This window comes from Rattus rattus, chromosome 6, assembly GCF_011064425.1.
Source record: "Rattus rattus isolate New Zealand chromosome 6, Rrattus_CSIRO_v1, whole genome shotgun sequence".
NCBI classification, from domain to species: domain Eukaryota; kingdom Metazoa; phylum Chordata; class Mammalia; order Rodentia; family Muridae; genus Rattus; species Rattus rattus.
In genome coordinates this window covers 6,604,255-6,619,981 of record NC_046159.1, presented here as the reverse complement: position 1 = coordinate 6,619,981, position 15,727 = coordinate 6,604,255, and the positions used below count along the sequence as shown (strand labels likewise).

Genomic DNA, 15,727 nt, shown 5'->3' with positions numbered 1-15,727 from the left:
GGCCACTACCTGGAGACTATACATGGACTGACCCTGGACTCTGACCTCATGGGTGGCAATGAGTATCCTAGTGGGAGCGCCGGTGGGGGGGGAGGCCCTGGGTCCTGCTAGTACTGAGCCCCCAGTGAACTAGACTGTTGCGGGGAGGCGGCGGTGGGGGAGGGTCGGGAGGGGAGCACCCATGGGGAGGGAGGGGGAGGGGATGTTTGCCCGGAGGCCGGAGGGGAGTGGCGCTCAGGGGTGTGTATAGGAGATATTCAAGTTAATAGAAAAGGAAAAAGAAAGAAGAAAAAAAAGAAAGAAAAAAAAGGGGAAGGGGGAAAACAAAAGGAAAAAAAAAAAAAAAAAAAAAGGAAAAAAAAAAAAAAAAAAAAAAAAAGACAGTGACTCTGTAGCCCAGGCTGGTCTTTCCAGTGCTGTGATTCCAGGCATGCGCCACCGCGTTCCACTCCGCTTTAACATTTTCAAAGGCAGTTCTTCCATGTTAGCTACCAGGACGAAGTTCTCCTTTTTAAAGTCTTTGGCTACAGCAGAGCCAGCCCTCCTTTCAAGAGAAGCACAGAGAGGCCAGATAGAATCAGTCAGCCTGGAGAGGACTTTGAACCAGAAGAGCTGAGTTGAACCAGACAGCCAGAGATCAAAAGAACTAGGAAGGGGCGAGCTTACTCAGCAGCAAGGCTCGGAGGCAGAGAACATTCTGGGTCTAGATAAGATTGTACAAAGGCTACAAACTTCCAGGACTAGGCGTAGGTTAACAGACTGAGGCAGTACGCCTCGGAGGTGACAATTACAGCAGCAAATAAAAGATACTTTTATACTACACAGACAGACACACACACACACACACACACACACACGCACATGCATAACACGCACACGCACACACACTTGCACTTCTCTCAGCCATAATGAATTTTGCCTGTGTTCACTGGCCTAACCATTCTTGTTTGTTTTGGGGTTGTTGTTTTGTTGTTATTGTTGTTGTTGTTGTTGCTGCTGCTGCTGCTGCTGCTGCTGCTGCTGTTGTTTTTAGAGACAGGGTTTCTCTGTACAGCCCTAGCTGTGCTAGAACTCATGATGTAGACCAGGCTAACCTCAAACTCAGAAATCTGCCTGCCTCTGCCTCTCCAGTGCTGGGATTAAAGGTGCGCACCACCAGCCCTAACCATTCTTAGGTCCTGCCCTCTCTTCTTACTCAACCCTGTTGCTTGCTCCCCAGATCTCAGTGTGGATACTATGTCAGGCAGCCTTCAACTTCCCTATGATCCTGGCCTCAGGGCGTTCCTGCCCCTACATAATAAGCCCCTTCCCTCCAGTGCACTGTTTCTGGATACAGTCCTGAATAGCAGAATTATTAAGCAGTAATGGGATGTGAACTCTGAGGCTGGGTGACCTGCAAACTGTAGTTTTTGTCGTTGTTGTTGTTGTTGCTCATCCTTGCTCTACAGACTCTGTGAGCAGTGGAAGGAAGCCCGTGACACTCTGGAAAAGGAATCCAGCATTATTCCTGCAGGTGGACCTGGGGGTCCAGAGGCATCCCAGCAGGCAGCATCCCACTACTTCAGGAAAGATTAGCCAGGCAGCACTCAGACTTACGCTATTGGGTTTGGGAAGTTAATTACACAGTAATAGATAAACAATGTTGCCACGAAACCCCTGCCTGCCTCCACACCAGATTCACCATCTTGAGTTCTAGGGCCAAGTGTCTGCATCTGCTGTCTCTAGTCCGACGTAGCCTTTCCTACATGAGTGGCCAATGTCTAGTTCATACCCAGGACTCCAGGTTGTGGCAGTGTAGTGAGAAAAGGGGGAAGGGAGGAAGTTGGCATGATTCTCCCCAGTCCTCTTAATGCTAGTCTCTTAGTGTCAGCAGATGCTTGTAGCAAACTTGTGTGGGGGAGGGGGCACTCTTCTGGAACTTTCTGAATGGATGTGGTGAGGGCGCCTTACAGAGTGGTGTAGGAGCACCCAGCTGGTGTGTGTGTGTGTGTGTGTGTGTGTGTGTGTGTGTGTGCGTGTGTGTGTGTGTGTGTGTGTGTGTGTGTGTGTGTGTGTGTGTGTGTGTGTGTGTGTGTGTGTGTGCGTGCGCTTGTGTGTGTGTGTGTGTGTGTGTGTGTGTGTGTGTGCGTGTGTGCTGTGTGTGTGTGTGTGTGTGGTCCCTGCAGAAGTGAAACCGGAAAGTGGAGCCTGGTGTCTTCTTACAGCTTTCACTTTTCGGAGCTTGCAGAGCAGGACCGACACCTCCACCCCCAGCCCCACCCCACCACACACCCTGAAGGCACCTGAAGCCTGGCCTGGCCTGTCTGTCACTGAAGCGCTGGAAGGCAGTGGTCCCTGAACTCTAGAGACTTGAATGGGGACAGAAAGGCAGTCCCACTGTGTTGTACTGCTCTCTGACCAGCTGTTGTGAGTCCCCCAACACTCCTTTGACTTCAGCCTGCTGTATGTACGTGAGTAGACTGTGGTACACATTCAAGGCTGAACGGGTACCACATGGGGTCGGTCAGACTGAGAGGACCGCCTGAATTTCAGTTTTGTCATTTATGACATGACTTGACCCGACCACCCTATGCCCTTCTTTCTCTGCGTTGCCGGGGAAGCCATTTCCCAAGGATGTTCTGAAACATTAAACCGCAGGTACAACATTGTGTGATATGCAAATACTTGGTTTTTTTTTTTTTTTTTTTTTTTTTTTTTTGAGCTGGGGAACGAACCCCGGCTCTTTCCCTTCCTTGGCAAGCGTTCCAACACCGAGCCAAATCCCCAACCCCACTTGGGTGTTTTTAAAAGGAGCTAAACAATCCTAACAATTTTTCATTGGCAGTGTAAGAAACAAAAAGAGCTCTGGTCTTTGTTGTTTGTTTGTTAGTTTGTTTGTTTTCTAATGCTAAGGATCAAACCCAAGGCTCTCCCAATGCACGTACTTACTGCTGAGTGAAACCACCAGCCCTTAAAAGATTCTGATATCCAGTTGACAAGGTGTCACACTTAGTTTTTTGGTGTGGTGGGGAAAGAAATATTGAAGGTGACATTGCTAAGGGACTTTTGTGTTCGTTTTGTTGGCTGGCTGTTTTACTTTCCGAAATACGGTCTTGATAGCATAGGCTAGCCTCAGATTCGTTATGTAGCCTTAGCCTTGTGACTAGTGAGGTTATAGGAATATGCCACCACACCCTGTAACTTCCGTTTTACTGTTTTGTTTTTTGATTTCCTGTTGTTGTTGTTGTTTGTCTGTTTGTTTGTTTGGGTACAGGTGATCAAACCAGAGCCCTGCTCCTGTGAGGGAGGTGCTCTGCCGCAGCCCGGTTTTATCAGTTTATCAGCCTGACTCTCGGGCCTGCTGCTCTAGGTCCTTGCTGTAAACCGGCTGCTCTAATGCAGGAGCAGATGTGCCTGAACCTGCCCCTGCCCCTCAGGAGGAGAGGTTTTGCTCCTGTTTGCAGTCAGATATCCGCACCTTTGTGCTCTAGTCCTGCTACAGATGGATGCAGCCACGGCACATCCAGAAGCACAGGATATACAATGGTGGTGTGCTAAGTGCCCCCTGTCATCGTCAGCAGATAGACAGACTCTTAGACCGCATTCCGCTGACTCACACACATCATTCCATTTTCCAGTCAACAAACCTGTCTTCATTGTCTGTTCACTACTCAGATTAGAACTGGTAGGGAAGATCACGGATTCCAGTTTTTTGGTTTTTTTTTTCCCAATCAGCCATGTTTATCACCTGACAGTGTTTAGCTGCCCAGATCTAAGCATGATCAGAAAAGGATCCAAACACATTACACTGGGGGACTGGGGCTGTGGCCCAGTTGGCTGAATGCTTGTCTTACATTCATAAATTCCTAGCATAGCACAGAATAAGTTGAGTGCTGTACCCTGTAGTCTGGAGGATCAGAAATTGAAAGTCATTGTTGGCTACATAGTAAATTCCAAGCCAACCTGGGATACCTGAGACCCCATGGTTAAGAACTCTGGTTACTCTTCCAGAGCCAGGGGTTCAATTCCCAACACCCACAGGGAAGCTCGAAACTGTCTGTAACTTCAGTCTCTGGGAATATAGCACCCTCACACAGACATGCATGCAGGCAAAATATCAATGCATACAGGAAATAAATAAAACCATTAAAACAAAGCAAAACAGAAAAGTCAGGTACAGTGGCCCACACACCCTTAATTCCAGCACTCGAGAACCAGAAGCAGGCAGATCTTTGTGAGTTTGAAACTAGCCTGGTCTATGTAGTGAGTTCCAAAACAGCCAGAGCTACATATATAGTGAAACCCAGTCCTATGAAAAAAGAAAAAAAAATTGCTTTTGGGTTTTTGGTTTTGGCTTTTTTGTTGTTGTTGTTTTGTTTTTTGTTTTGAGTCAGAGCTTTTTTTTGTGTAGCCCTGGCTGCCCTGGAAGTTGCTCTGTACATCAGGCAGCCCTTGGACTTAGAGATGGCTGTCTCGAAAAAAAATCTAAATAAATAAATAAAATATTAGTCATCACTTACGGTAATTAAGATTATCAAGATGCTGTGAAGCTAAATAAGTTTGGCTGGTAAAGAATTTTATGACCTAACTGGGTAGTGGTAGCATAAACTCTAGAGGCAGAGGCAGGCAGATCTCTGAGTTTGAAGCCAGCCTGGTCCACATCATGAGTTTCAGCATAGCTAGGGATACACAGAGGAAACCCTGTCTCAAAAAACAACAAATAAATAAATAAAACAATTCTATGACTTTATTTAGACCACAAGTCCTCGGCTTTGGAAAGCTACGTATTCTAGATCAGCTGAGGCAAGCATTCTAGACTCAGAGTGCAAGCTAACAGTAACCAAACTCATAAAAGATTGATTTACAAATCAACCACCAATTTGCTGTAAGCAGTAAGAAGTCCAATGCCAAGAAAAGCAGCAGATGGTCAGCCCAGATTCCTAACTTCAATAGTGTGGACAGTACAGAAACCAAAGTTAGACTGTGTGGGATGATGTCACAGGTGAGGCAGGTACAAGACAGAAGGAGGCCTGTCATTGGACGAGAAGGAAGAGTGGGCAGGAGAAAACTTTGAAGGAAGAGGAGGAGACTGGAACGGAAAGGAAAAAGACAGGAGAGGGAGGGAGAGAAGCCATGGCAGGACAGTATGGCAGGTGACGTTAAGATTCCACGCTGTACCTTTACAGGTTGTTATGAATTGGGCCAAAGGTTATTGTGTTGTGTGTTCTTTCATGTGTAGATTTAAGTGTAATGGAGTGCGGGGGCGGCTGGTCTGGGCCACCATGGAGTTGGGATGTGTGTTTCTGTCATGGAAACCTGCCTTGGGAACTAGATAGGTAGAGAGATTGCTGGCGGCTCAGAGAGAGCAGTGTGATATAGGATGGAGCAGAGCTGGTGAGACTCTTTGCTGACTGAAACTTAAGATATCCAGAGATATCTTGGGCCACCGCGGTGCCGGACCTAGTAGGAGTAAAAGACAGCTATACTTTTTTTATTTTTGATATTTTTACAACAATAAGACTGGGATGATGGAACTTAGAAGCCAGGAGTTCTAAGCTGAAAAGTTGTTGGGCTATGAAGGCCTTCCTTATGGCGTGGGATTTCAGTTTATAAAACAGTATTGTAGTTGCCTTTATTTAAAGATAGTAAAAAATCCTGAACGATTTAAACTGTGAAGTAACGAGTACTCCGGTTATAATCTGAGCAACGACATTGCGGAGTTTTTCTTATTTAACTTGAAAAGTAATTCCCCCGCCCCTCACTGGCAGCAGCACTGAGAGCAGGCCCCACAGCTCTCCTGGGCAGCACGGTAGAAAGGCAGGAAAGAAGAACGAAAAGACAAAACGAGGAAAGATGGGAAGGGAAGAAAAGAAACTTTTAAGTGCCCCAAATTAGAGATTTGTTAATTAAATTATGAAAATTCCCTCTAGACGTTTATAGAGATCCTGAAAACAAACATACAAGGTGATTTCTAAAGAATCATAAGTCAGGCATGATTCTAAGTACTTTATGAGTCTAAACTCTCTGAACCCAGTGATAATCCTACCAGGGAGACGAGAAAAACCAGGCTAAAGAACATTAAATGCAGACAAGGATACACTTCCTGTTTTAGGGTCTTATTGCTGTGAACAGACACCATGACCAAGGCAGCATCTCTTTTTATTTCTTTTACAGTATATATACTGTAGCTGTCTTCAGACACACCAGAAGAGGGCATCAGATCTCATTACAGATGATTGTGAACTACCATGTGGTTGCTGGGATTTGAACTCAGGACCTCTGAAAGAGAGTCAGGGCTCTTCTTAACTACTAAGCCATCTCTCCAGCCCAAGGAATCTCTTATAAGGACAACATGTAACTGGGGCTGGCTTACAGGTTCAGAGGTTCAGCCCATTGTCATCAAGGCAGGAGCATGGCAGCATCCAGGCAGGCATGGTGCAGGAGGAGTCGAAAGTTCTACATCTTCATCTGAAGGCTGCTAGTGGAAGACTGACTGTCCAGGCAACTAGGACAAGTATTAAAGCCGACACCCACAAGGCCGTACCTACTCCAGCAAGGCCACACCTCCCAACACTGCCACTCCCTGGGCCAAGCATATACAAAGCATCACACCTCCCAAGGTCCATTTCTTTTTTTTTTTTTTTGGTTCTTTTTTTCGGAGCTGGGGACCGAACCCAGGGCCTTGCGCTTCCTAGGCAAACGCTCTACCACTGAGCCAAATCCCCAACCCCTAAGGTCCATTTCTTTTCTATGAAACAAGTCTCTTTCCTGCCATTAATTCTTCAGGGCTACACAAAAATTAAAGTCTAGAACAAGTCTAAAGTCAGCAAGTTCCAGGTCACAGGCAGAGTGCAGCCTGCACCTGTTTCTATAAGGTCAACGAACTGAGAATAATTTACATACATTTAAGTTATTAGGAAAAAATAAAGAAGAGACTATTCTTTAAAACCTAAAAGTTGCATGAAATTCAAGTCTAAGTGTCCACAAGTACAGCTGGATTAAATATTGCCGTCGATGCTCACTGACAATGTGTCCTGTATTGGTTTCCTGCTATAAGGGTCAAAATAAATAATTGCAATTCAAAGTAAGAATATAGGAATAATATATTCAAGTAAGAACATAGGAATATTTAATTATAAAATTGATGTCCTTCTGTTTAATGTATACATATATTGAGTTGCCGTACTATACCCTGTAGACATGTATATACGTGTATGTCTATATAAATAATTTAACTTTATCTTTCGATGTGTTGTGTGCAGGTGCTTGTATGTGTTGCTGGGTGTGTTCTTTTATGTCTGCATGGGTGGAGGTCAGAGGTTGACACCAGACGTATCCTTCAGTTGTCCTGTACTCATTTCAGATAGGACATGTTTCTGGTCTGGGCACTAACAGGGGCCCTGAAGGCTTCCACCAGCGAATCAAGACTCACAGATGCTATTCCAGAACTCTGGAGCACTGGGAAAAGTACCAAAGTACCATATCAGGATGTGGCTCTAGACGCCCATCTTTTTTGTTTGTTTGTTTTTTCTTTTTTTCGGAGCTGGGGACCGAACTCAGGGCCTTGCACATGCTAGGCAAGCGCTCTACCACTGAGCTAAATCCCCAACCCCCCATCTTTTTTTTTTTTTTTTTTTTTTTTAAAGATGTATTTATTATATTCATGTGAGTACACTGTAGCTGTCTTCAGACACACCAGAAGAGGGCATCAGATCTCATTACAGATGGTTGTGAGCCACCATGTGGTTGCTGGGATTTGAACTCAGGACCTTCGGGAAGAGCGGTCAGTGCTCTTAACCTCTGAGCCATCTCTCCAGCCCCCATCTTTTTTTTAATAGTCTCACTATATAGCAGTGGTTGGCCTCAAACTCACAGATTTACCTGCCCCTCTCAGCCTTTGCCTCTGACTACTGAGATTAAAGGCATGCGCTACCATGCCTTTAAAACTTTTTAAATTGTTGGTTTTCTTTATTTTTTTTTAATTACGTGTGCCGGTGAGACTATGTGTATGTGAGGGTAGTTGCCTGTGAATGTCAAAAGAGGGTGTCAGGTCCTCTGAAGCTGGAGTGACAAGCCACTGTGATTTCACTGTCATTTCTGAGACTCACCGCCTCAGTCTCTAATGTAGACCTAGTCCTGGAAGCCTCTAGCCTTTGCACAGTCTTATCCAGGCCTAGAGTGTTCCCTGCCTCTGAGACTTACTGCTGAATAAGCTCACTCTTATTCTTCCTGAGCTCTGGCTGGCTGGATAACTCAGCCGTTGTGGCTCCAACTCCTCTCCAAGCTGACTGATTCAATCTGGCTTCTCTCTCAGCCTCTGACTCTCTGCTTTGCTTGGCCTCAAACTAACTGTGGCTTGTTCCATCCCTACCTGTGTCTGGCTTATCCTCTCTCTGTAACCTGTCTCTCTAAAACTGTCTCCTTCCCTTCTCTTTCTTTTTCTGCACTGCTCTCTTGAGTAGCTTCCCTTCCCTCTCTCTTCTCGTGAGAGTTGGACATACCCTGTTCTGTCCAGTACTCTTACGCCGGGTGTAATGCGGAGACGGAGGCAGAAGGCTTAGAGTTTGAAATCAGTCTTGACTACAAAATGACTTTGAGGCCAGCCTGAAGTTATAGGAGTCTGTAACCCAAAACAACAGCGAAAGGTAATACTGGCAGGAAAAGGGCTTTTAGTAATCAAGGATCAATTTCCAGCTCAGGACATGGCACCCTCTAGTCTGTTCCTCTCGTGTTCCTCTTCCCACTTAAAAACTACAGCTTAGGTCCACACAGAGGTCTCTGTAGTTGGGCTTCCGCCAGGGTCTCCCAGGGCTGCTACTGGGCCTCGTGTTTCAGACGAGACCACCAAAGCGCAAAGCCCGTAGACAGGTTGTTTGCAATGGTTTTCAGGGTGTTTGGGATGTATTCTCAACCCACTCATCACCTCCCTGGGCTCCTTGGTTTTCTTCTACTCTCTATGATCCCTCATTTCTTCCTGTTTGGGGTGGGCAACCCAACCCACAAAGAAGTCAGCCAATCCGTGTCTACCAAGATGAGCACCAGGTCCTCGGGCCACTAATACTTACTGATGGGCAAAACCAAGCCGCAGTGAGGAGACATCCGTGAGCCTCCGAAGACCACCGAAGAGTTGACTCTGATGTAATTGCATTAGGTTTTACTCCCAACCCCCAACCCTGACACAGCAGGAAGGTGGAGCCCTGAGCCTAGTTTTAGTCAAGTATTTATAGAGGCAAGAATGGGTGTCTAGCCTGGTAAACATCTGGTCGAGGGGCCATTATGGCCTTTAACATAACTGACTGGTGCTGGCAGCCAAACCATAAACTTCTGCTTTCCTTCTGATCGGTGGTTGTTAGTGAAGTGACAGGGGCCGGCTTGTAACCTGAGGGTTTACATTTGTTGGGGAGTAACCTGGAAACTGGTGTTAGACACAGGTCTTGTTTGGGGGGTAACCTGGAAACTGGTGCTAGGTACCAGCCTGTTACTTAACTTGAGTTGAACCTTAGGTCAAGTTCTCCAAGATGGAGTCTGAGCCTAAAAGATTTGGTTTCTCATGGCCACTGGGGCCGCTGCTTGGAACATCTATACCCATGTATCCTTCGCCCCTTCTAGGGTCTTCTTTGCTGTTTCTGCAGAATATTACGAAGAAGGGGCTCGTGATGAGTGCTCACTGGCAGGTCAGTGAGGATTTCAGCGTGTGGAGTTGTGCCTCCACTGCATGGCGGAGCCTAATAACTCCAGCTAATTAGAAGGCAGGGACAGAATGCTGAAGAGCTCAGGGTCAGGCCTGGAGAAGTAGCACATGCCTTTAATTCCGGCACAGGCTTTATTATTGCATACAATGACTTCAGACTTTTTTTTTTTTTTTCCAGAGCTGGGGACCGAACCCAGGGCCTTGCGCTTGCTAGGCAAGCGCTCTACCACTGAGCTAAATCCCCAACCCCGACTTTTTTTTTTTAAACTATTTTTTATTTATTTGGTTATTTATTTATTTTATGTGCATCTGTGTTCTGCCTGCATGTATGTCTATGTGAAAATATCAGATCCCCTGGAACTGGAGTTGCAGACAGTTGTGAGCCGCCATGTGGGTGCATTTGGAAGAGCAGCCAGTGTTCTTATCCACTAAGCCCCGACTTCAGATTTCTTTTCTCCAAACGTATTAGTAAACCCCGATGCTGTTTTATTTCTTCATTTGGAGAAGCTGAACCCACCTGATTCCACGCGCCTGTTTGCATAGTTCTTTCCAGATGGTTCTAAACCGTGATTTGGATGATTCGATGTCATGTCTTCCTTTCTGGGCACGTTGGGCTCCTGTGATCACTCCAGAAACTGCATGGTCAGAGGAGACGGGCATCGTTCTCTCCGTAGGCACTGGCTTTGAAGCTGAATACCAGGGAAGCATGGCAGCCCCCTCTCTGAGCCCCATGGCTCACCGAGCTGTAAAAGGCTCATCTAAACAAGTCTGACAAAGTTGCTGCTTTCCTAGAATAACAAGTTGGAAAGAGTGAGCCGCAAGTAGGAACTCATTAGGAAGGCTGTCTTTGTAACAGAGTATTTAAATAAGGCTTAATTTATGCAGACAGGTGCCTTGAAAGCTGCCTGTTCTCTGGCCTTCTTGAAATCCCTGTCACTTGGGTTGTGTTACCAGGGGCAGTGAGTTGATCCTGCCCCCTCTGTCAGCTGCAGAACAGACAAAGACCACTATTAAGGATCTCCACAGTGAGAAAGGGCAGAGAACATCAGTGTGTTGGTTGCATGTGAATTATGCCCAAGGTATTTGCCGACTTGTGGCACAAGGTTACCATGTTGTACAAACAACTCATTACAGCAGGGCGGCCACGTGGGCATCGCAGTTCTGTACAAAAAAGAACACGGAAGACGATGTAGGGGGCTGTGAAGCGACCACTCGAGACCCACACATAACTTGTTGGGAGTGTTTAACTTTTAGTAGGGTAAAAACAAAGAAAAAAATAAAACTAGACAGTGACCAGAGGCCATGCTGGCCACCGGAACTCCAGGTATGCTGCCCATCTGTGGGCCCATCCCCCATTTTCTCAGTGTGCTGTACCCTGTTCCCCACCCACCCACCACTCCTCACTGCCATGTCCCAGCCCCCAAATCAGGCAGAGAACCCCTGCTAAACCACACCTTCCTCACCTGACTGAAGACCAGAGAGGAAACAGAAACCAAGGAACAAAGCACCCATCCGAAAAAGACAAACTCTGAAATCAGCTCCTAGACCTATGATCGCTCCAAACCCAGATGCCTAGACGTCAGCTTACAAACACAGTAACAGCTAATAACCTCCAGCACCCGGCTATACTACTACATTGAGTCCTGAATATTCCTACACGGCTGAAGCACAGGTAAAAGACCTTAAAAACAACTTTACGAAGATTGGAGATCCTTAAAGACAAAACAAATAAACACCTTAACAAAATAGAGGAAAAAAATCAAAGGAAACAAATAAATCCCTTAAAGAAAGCCACAGAAAAACAAAACAATGCAAGGAAATGAGTAAAACCTTTCAAGACCTAAACCTAGAAATAGAACCAATAAAGAAAATACAGACTGAGGGGATTCTGGAAATGAAAGAAAAAAAACAAAACCCAGGTAAGTGAACAGGAACCACAAAGGCAAGTTTCGCCAACAGAATACAAGAGATGGAAGGAGTCTTAGGCATTGAAGATGCTAAACAATATAGGCATACCAGTCAAAGAAAATGTTAAAATCTAAAAATTCCTGACATAAAACACCCAGGAAATCTGGAACACTATGAAAAGAACAAACCTAAGAATAATAGGAACAGAAAGAGAAGAATAATAGCCAGAAACTGCAAACAACCTGGGTGTCCTTCGGTAGGAAAATGGGTAAAGAAAAATATGGTACATTTACACAACGGAGTATTACTCAGTTGTTTTTTAAAAATGGTATTGTTGGGGTCCCGGCCAGCAGAAAGATACCCGAGTGCCTGCCTCAGCCATTTGGGGGGTGCTGTGGTAACCTAGTACATAAGAAACTCCCAGGATCCTATGAGGGTGACCCTAGTAAGGACTCCTAGTGATGGAGGATACAGAGCCTGAATCAGCCAACTTCTGTCACCAGGCAAGGCCTCCAGGTAGGCCTGGGACATCAACCCAGCCACAAAACCTTCGACCTGCAAAATGTGCTGAGGAAATGACAGCTCAGAGACTGTAGGAGTGGCCAGGTAAAGATTGGTCTAATTTGAGGTCCATGCCACAAGAGGGAGCCCATGCTTGATACTACCTAGATGACCAAGAACTGGAAGCTGGATAACCCTGAGACCCAGTATAGAAAAAAAAAATCAATAAAATGATTCCCGATGATATTCTGCTGTATTCATAGATATTGCCCAATGGTTAGTCAAGCTCCCTCCAACAGCTAGTAGAGCCCCATAGCCAAACATAGGCAGAGAGAACCCAAATTGGAGATCTCTATCGGGTTCCTTGGGGATCTTGGGGAACCCGGTGGAAGAAGGATAAGAAATACAGGAGCCAGAGGGGTCAAGGAAACCATGAGAATATGGCCCACAGAATCAAGTAAGCAAGGCTCATAGATGCTCACAGAGACTGACAGGACAATCATGGGTCCTTTATGAGTCTGAGCTAGACCCTCTGCATGTTACTGTTGTTAGCTTGGTGTTTTGTGAGACTCCTAAAAGTAGGAGAGAGGCATCTCTAACTCCTTTGCCTGCTCTTGGGACCCTTTTCCTCCTACTGGGTTGCCTTGTCCAGCCTTGATGAGAGGGCTGGTGCCTAGTCTTACTGTATCTTGTTATGCCTTGTTTGGTTGATAACCCTGGGAGGCTTGCTCCTTTCTAAAGGAAAAATGGAGGATCAGTGGATCTGGGAAGGAGGGGAAGGGCTGGGAGGTATGGAGATAAGAAGAAAAAAAAAGAATGTGAGAACAGAAATACTAAAATGAGGTTGGGGATTTAGCTCAGTGGTAGAGCGCTTGCCTAGAAAGCGCAAGGCCCTGGGTTCGGTCCTCAGCTCCAAAAAAAAAGAAAGAAAAAAAAAAAAAAAAAGAAATACTAAAATGAGAGAGCGACCTTGATGGATTCAGTGGGGGAGACAGCCATGATGAGATCTAATCTTCAGTGAGGATCTGGGAGGCAGGGTCCACAAAGAGTAGCTGACCATGGGGGTGCTACAGCAGCCGTTCAGTTTGCCTCACAATGTAGCCCTGGCTGACCTGGAACTTACGCACTACGGTGTAGACCTAGCCGGCCCCAATCTAAGACAGGCTCATCTCTGCCTTTGCCCGCCCACCTCCTCCTGAAATGCTGGGGTAAAGGCCTTGCCAGGAATTTTGATCTTAAAGCTCGGTTTGCCTCAGTCATGTACATCTGGGCCTGCATTTGACTAGGAGTGAAAAGGCAAACTTGCAAAGGGGCATCGGGAGACTGGAGAGCCTGCAGGGCAGTGTGCCTGAGATGTCTGCTGGTGTCCACTGTAGTATCCGTTTCCACAGAAGATGCCTACCAGAAGGATGTGGATTTTCTTCTTCTCAGTGCTAGGGATTGAATGTGGAACCTCTAAAAGCACTCTATCATGTGCTACACCCCCAGTCCAAGAAGACACAGACTTATTCATCATTCAACAACTGTTAAGGGCCTCGTGAATCCCAGCTACCTCAGAAAGGATGAGTGGTACAAAGTGATAACAAAGATATGAGATTCTAGTCACTGGATGATTAGTTAAAAAGGAAGATATATTAAGTAAATGTGCATACAACATAAATGCAAAATTAATGCATAATTGCAAATATGCAAAGTATTCAGAAGGAAAGCCGTGAGAAAACATAGGAGAGCCCTATTTACTTTATTTTTGTTTTTGAGTTAGGGTCTCAAGTATCCCAGGCTAGCCTCAAACTCCCTGTGTGGTTGACTCTGACCTTGAAGTTCTGATCCTCCTGTTTCCGTCTCCCTAGTGCCCCCAAGCCCAGTTTATGTGATGCTGAGTATGATTGTATTCTGTGAGCAGCTTCTTGGGCGTGATCACAGCACCTAGTAAAATTCATCTGCCCTCAAGTATCGTTAAGTAAGAGCTAACAATAATTAATCTTAAGTATAAGAGTTATATTTAATAAGCATCTTAATGCCACAGATATTATTACCTCATTTAATCTTCACGGCGAAGTATGTTTTGTTACCTTTTTTAAAAATATATACATATATATTTATATGTATAAGAATCTTTTTTATTGAAATTAGATTCTTCTCTCATACAATAGTTATCTCTCTATAGAAACAGAGAATCTGAGCCAGGAGATGTCCAGGGCTGGTAAGGTCACATGACCAGTGTAATATCAACTTCTAAGTAACAGAAACACAAATGTCAAGAAATATGGATCTTTCCACAAGGAGTGTCATGGCATTTGAAGCTGATGTAATCACAGATACTTTGACTACCCGTCAACCAGGAGCCTTTAAAGAGATGCTGGGAGAAAGAAAGAAGAAGAAATGCAAAATTTTGCTGGGCCCCATGGAGCAGCTGCTTCAGAAAGCTAAGTCAGAAGAAAAGAAAGTTCAAAGCCAGCCTAGATGACTTCATAAAACTATGTGTCAAAATAAAAGCTAAATATGGACTGAGGATGTATCTCAGTGGTAAGAAAGAAAGAGACGGGCTGGAGAGATGGCTCAGTGGTTAAGAGCACCGACTGCTCTTCCAGAGGTCCTGAGTTCAAATCCCAGCAACCACATGGTGGTTCACAACCATCTGTAATGAGATCTGATGCCCTCTTCTGGTGTGTCTGAAGACAGCTACAGTGTACTCAAATACAAAATAAATAAATAAATCTTTAAAAAAAAGAAAGAAAGAGACTGGGGAGACCAGAAGAAAGAAGAAAAGAAAGAAGTGCATATTTGAAATGGTGTCTTACTATATTGTCCTTGTTGGTTCCGACAGGTTGTCCTCAAGCTTGTGACAATCCTTGAATCTGCTTTGCTGAGTGCTAGGATTATTATAGCCCTGTGCCACTCACTACACCTTGACAGAAAAGAAAAGAGATATCGTTCAGCTTGGTGAGGTGACTGTGGGAATGTTCTAAATTCATCCCTGAAGGTCTTTCCCAGGTCAACCTTCTTGTAATTCGGCCTTTGTGTTAGAAGTCCCAGGGACACTGAGAAACATTCTGGTTCCCTCCCCAGTCACACCAGATTCTTGTGTTTACTAGCAGCAGCTATAGGAACATGCTGGTGGTCTCTCCTTTCCTGCCTCACCGTGGAGCTTTCTTACCTTTAGGTTCAGAGAAGTGTGTTTGATGTGTGGGTGAGATCATGGACATGAGAGAGCCGTGTTGCCATGTGACCATGTCTCTCTCACCACAGCCCAGAGGCTGAAGGTAGAGGCAGAGCGGAACTCGGTGGTAGTGATGATGGTGGTGGTGGTGATGGTGGTGGTGGTGGTGGTGGTGGTGGTGGTGGTGGTGGTGGTGGTGGTGGTGGTGGTAATGCCTGAAATTCCAGTACTTGGGAGATTGAAATAGGATTTCAAGGTCAGCCTGGCCTCTGTGGTGAATCACAGGCAAGACCGTGTAAGTGTCTGTCTCAAACACCACCCTCCATCCCATTTCTTTCCCCACCACCACGACCAAAAAGAAAAAAAAGACTTCTCTGTTGTGTCCTTCGGCTGCCATTGGAACGAGTCAGAAATGAAAAGTCTGTCCCAAGTGAACCAGTGTTTGGGGAACCGTCCACCACATTGACGTCACACTGTCAGTCTCAATG

At 45.6% G+C, this 15,727-nt stretch overlaps 1 non-coding gene across 1 annotated transcript; it reads right to left on the bottom strand.

The window, feature by feature from the left end:
- Nucleotides 1–7,347: 7,347 nt before the first annotated feature.
- LOC116904677 lies at nt 7,348–7,469 on the bottom strand. Its single transcript, XR_004388374.1, has one exon. It is a non-coding gene; the product is annotated as a small nucleolar RNA SNORA3/SNORA45 family (small nucleolar RNA).
- Between the last annotated feature and the right edge of the window lie 8,258 nt (nt 7,470–15,727).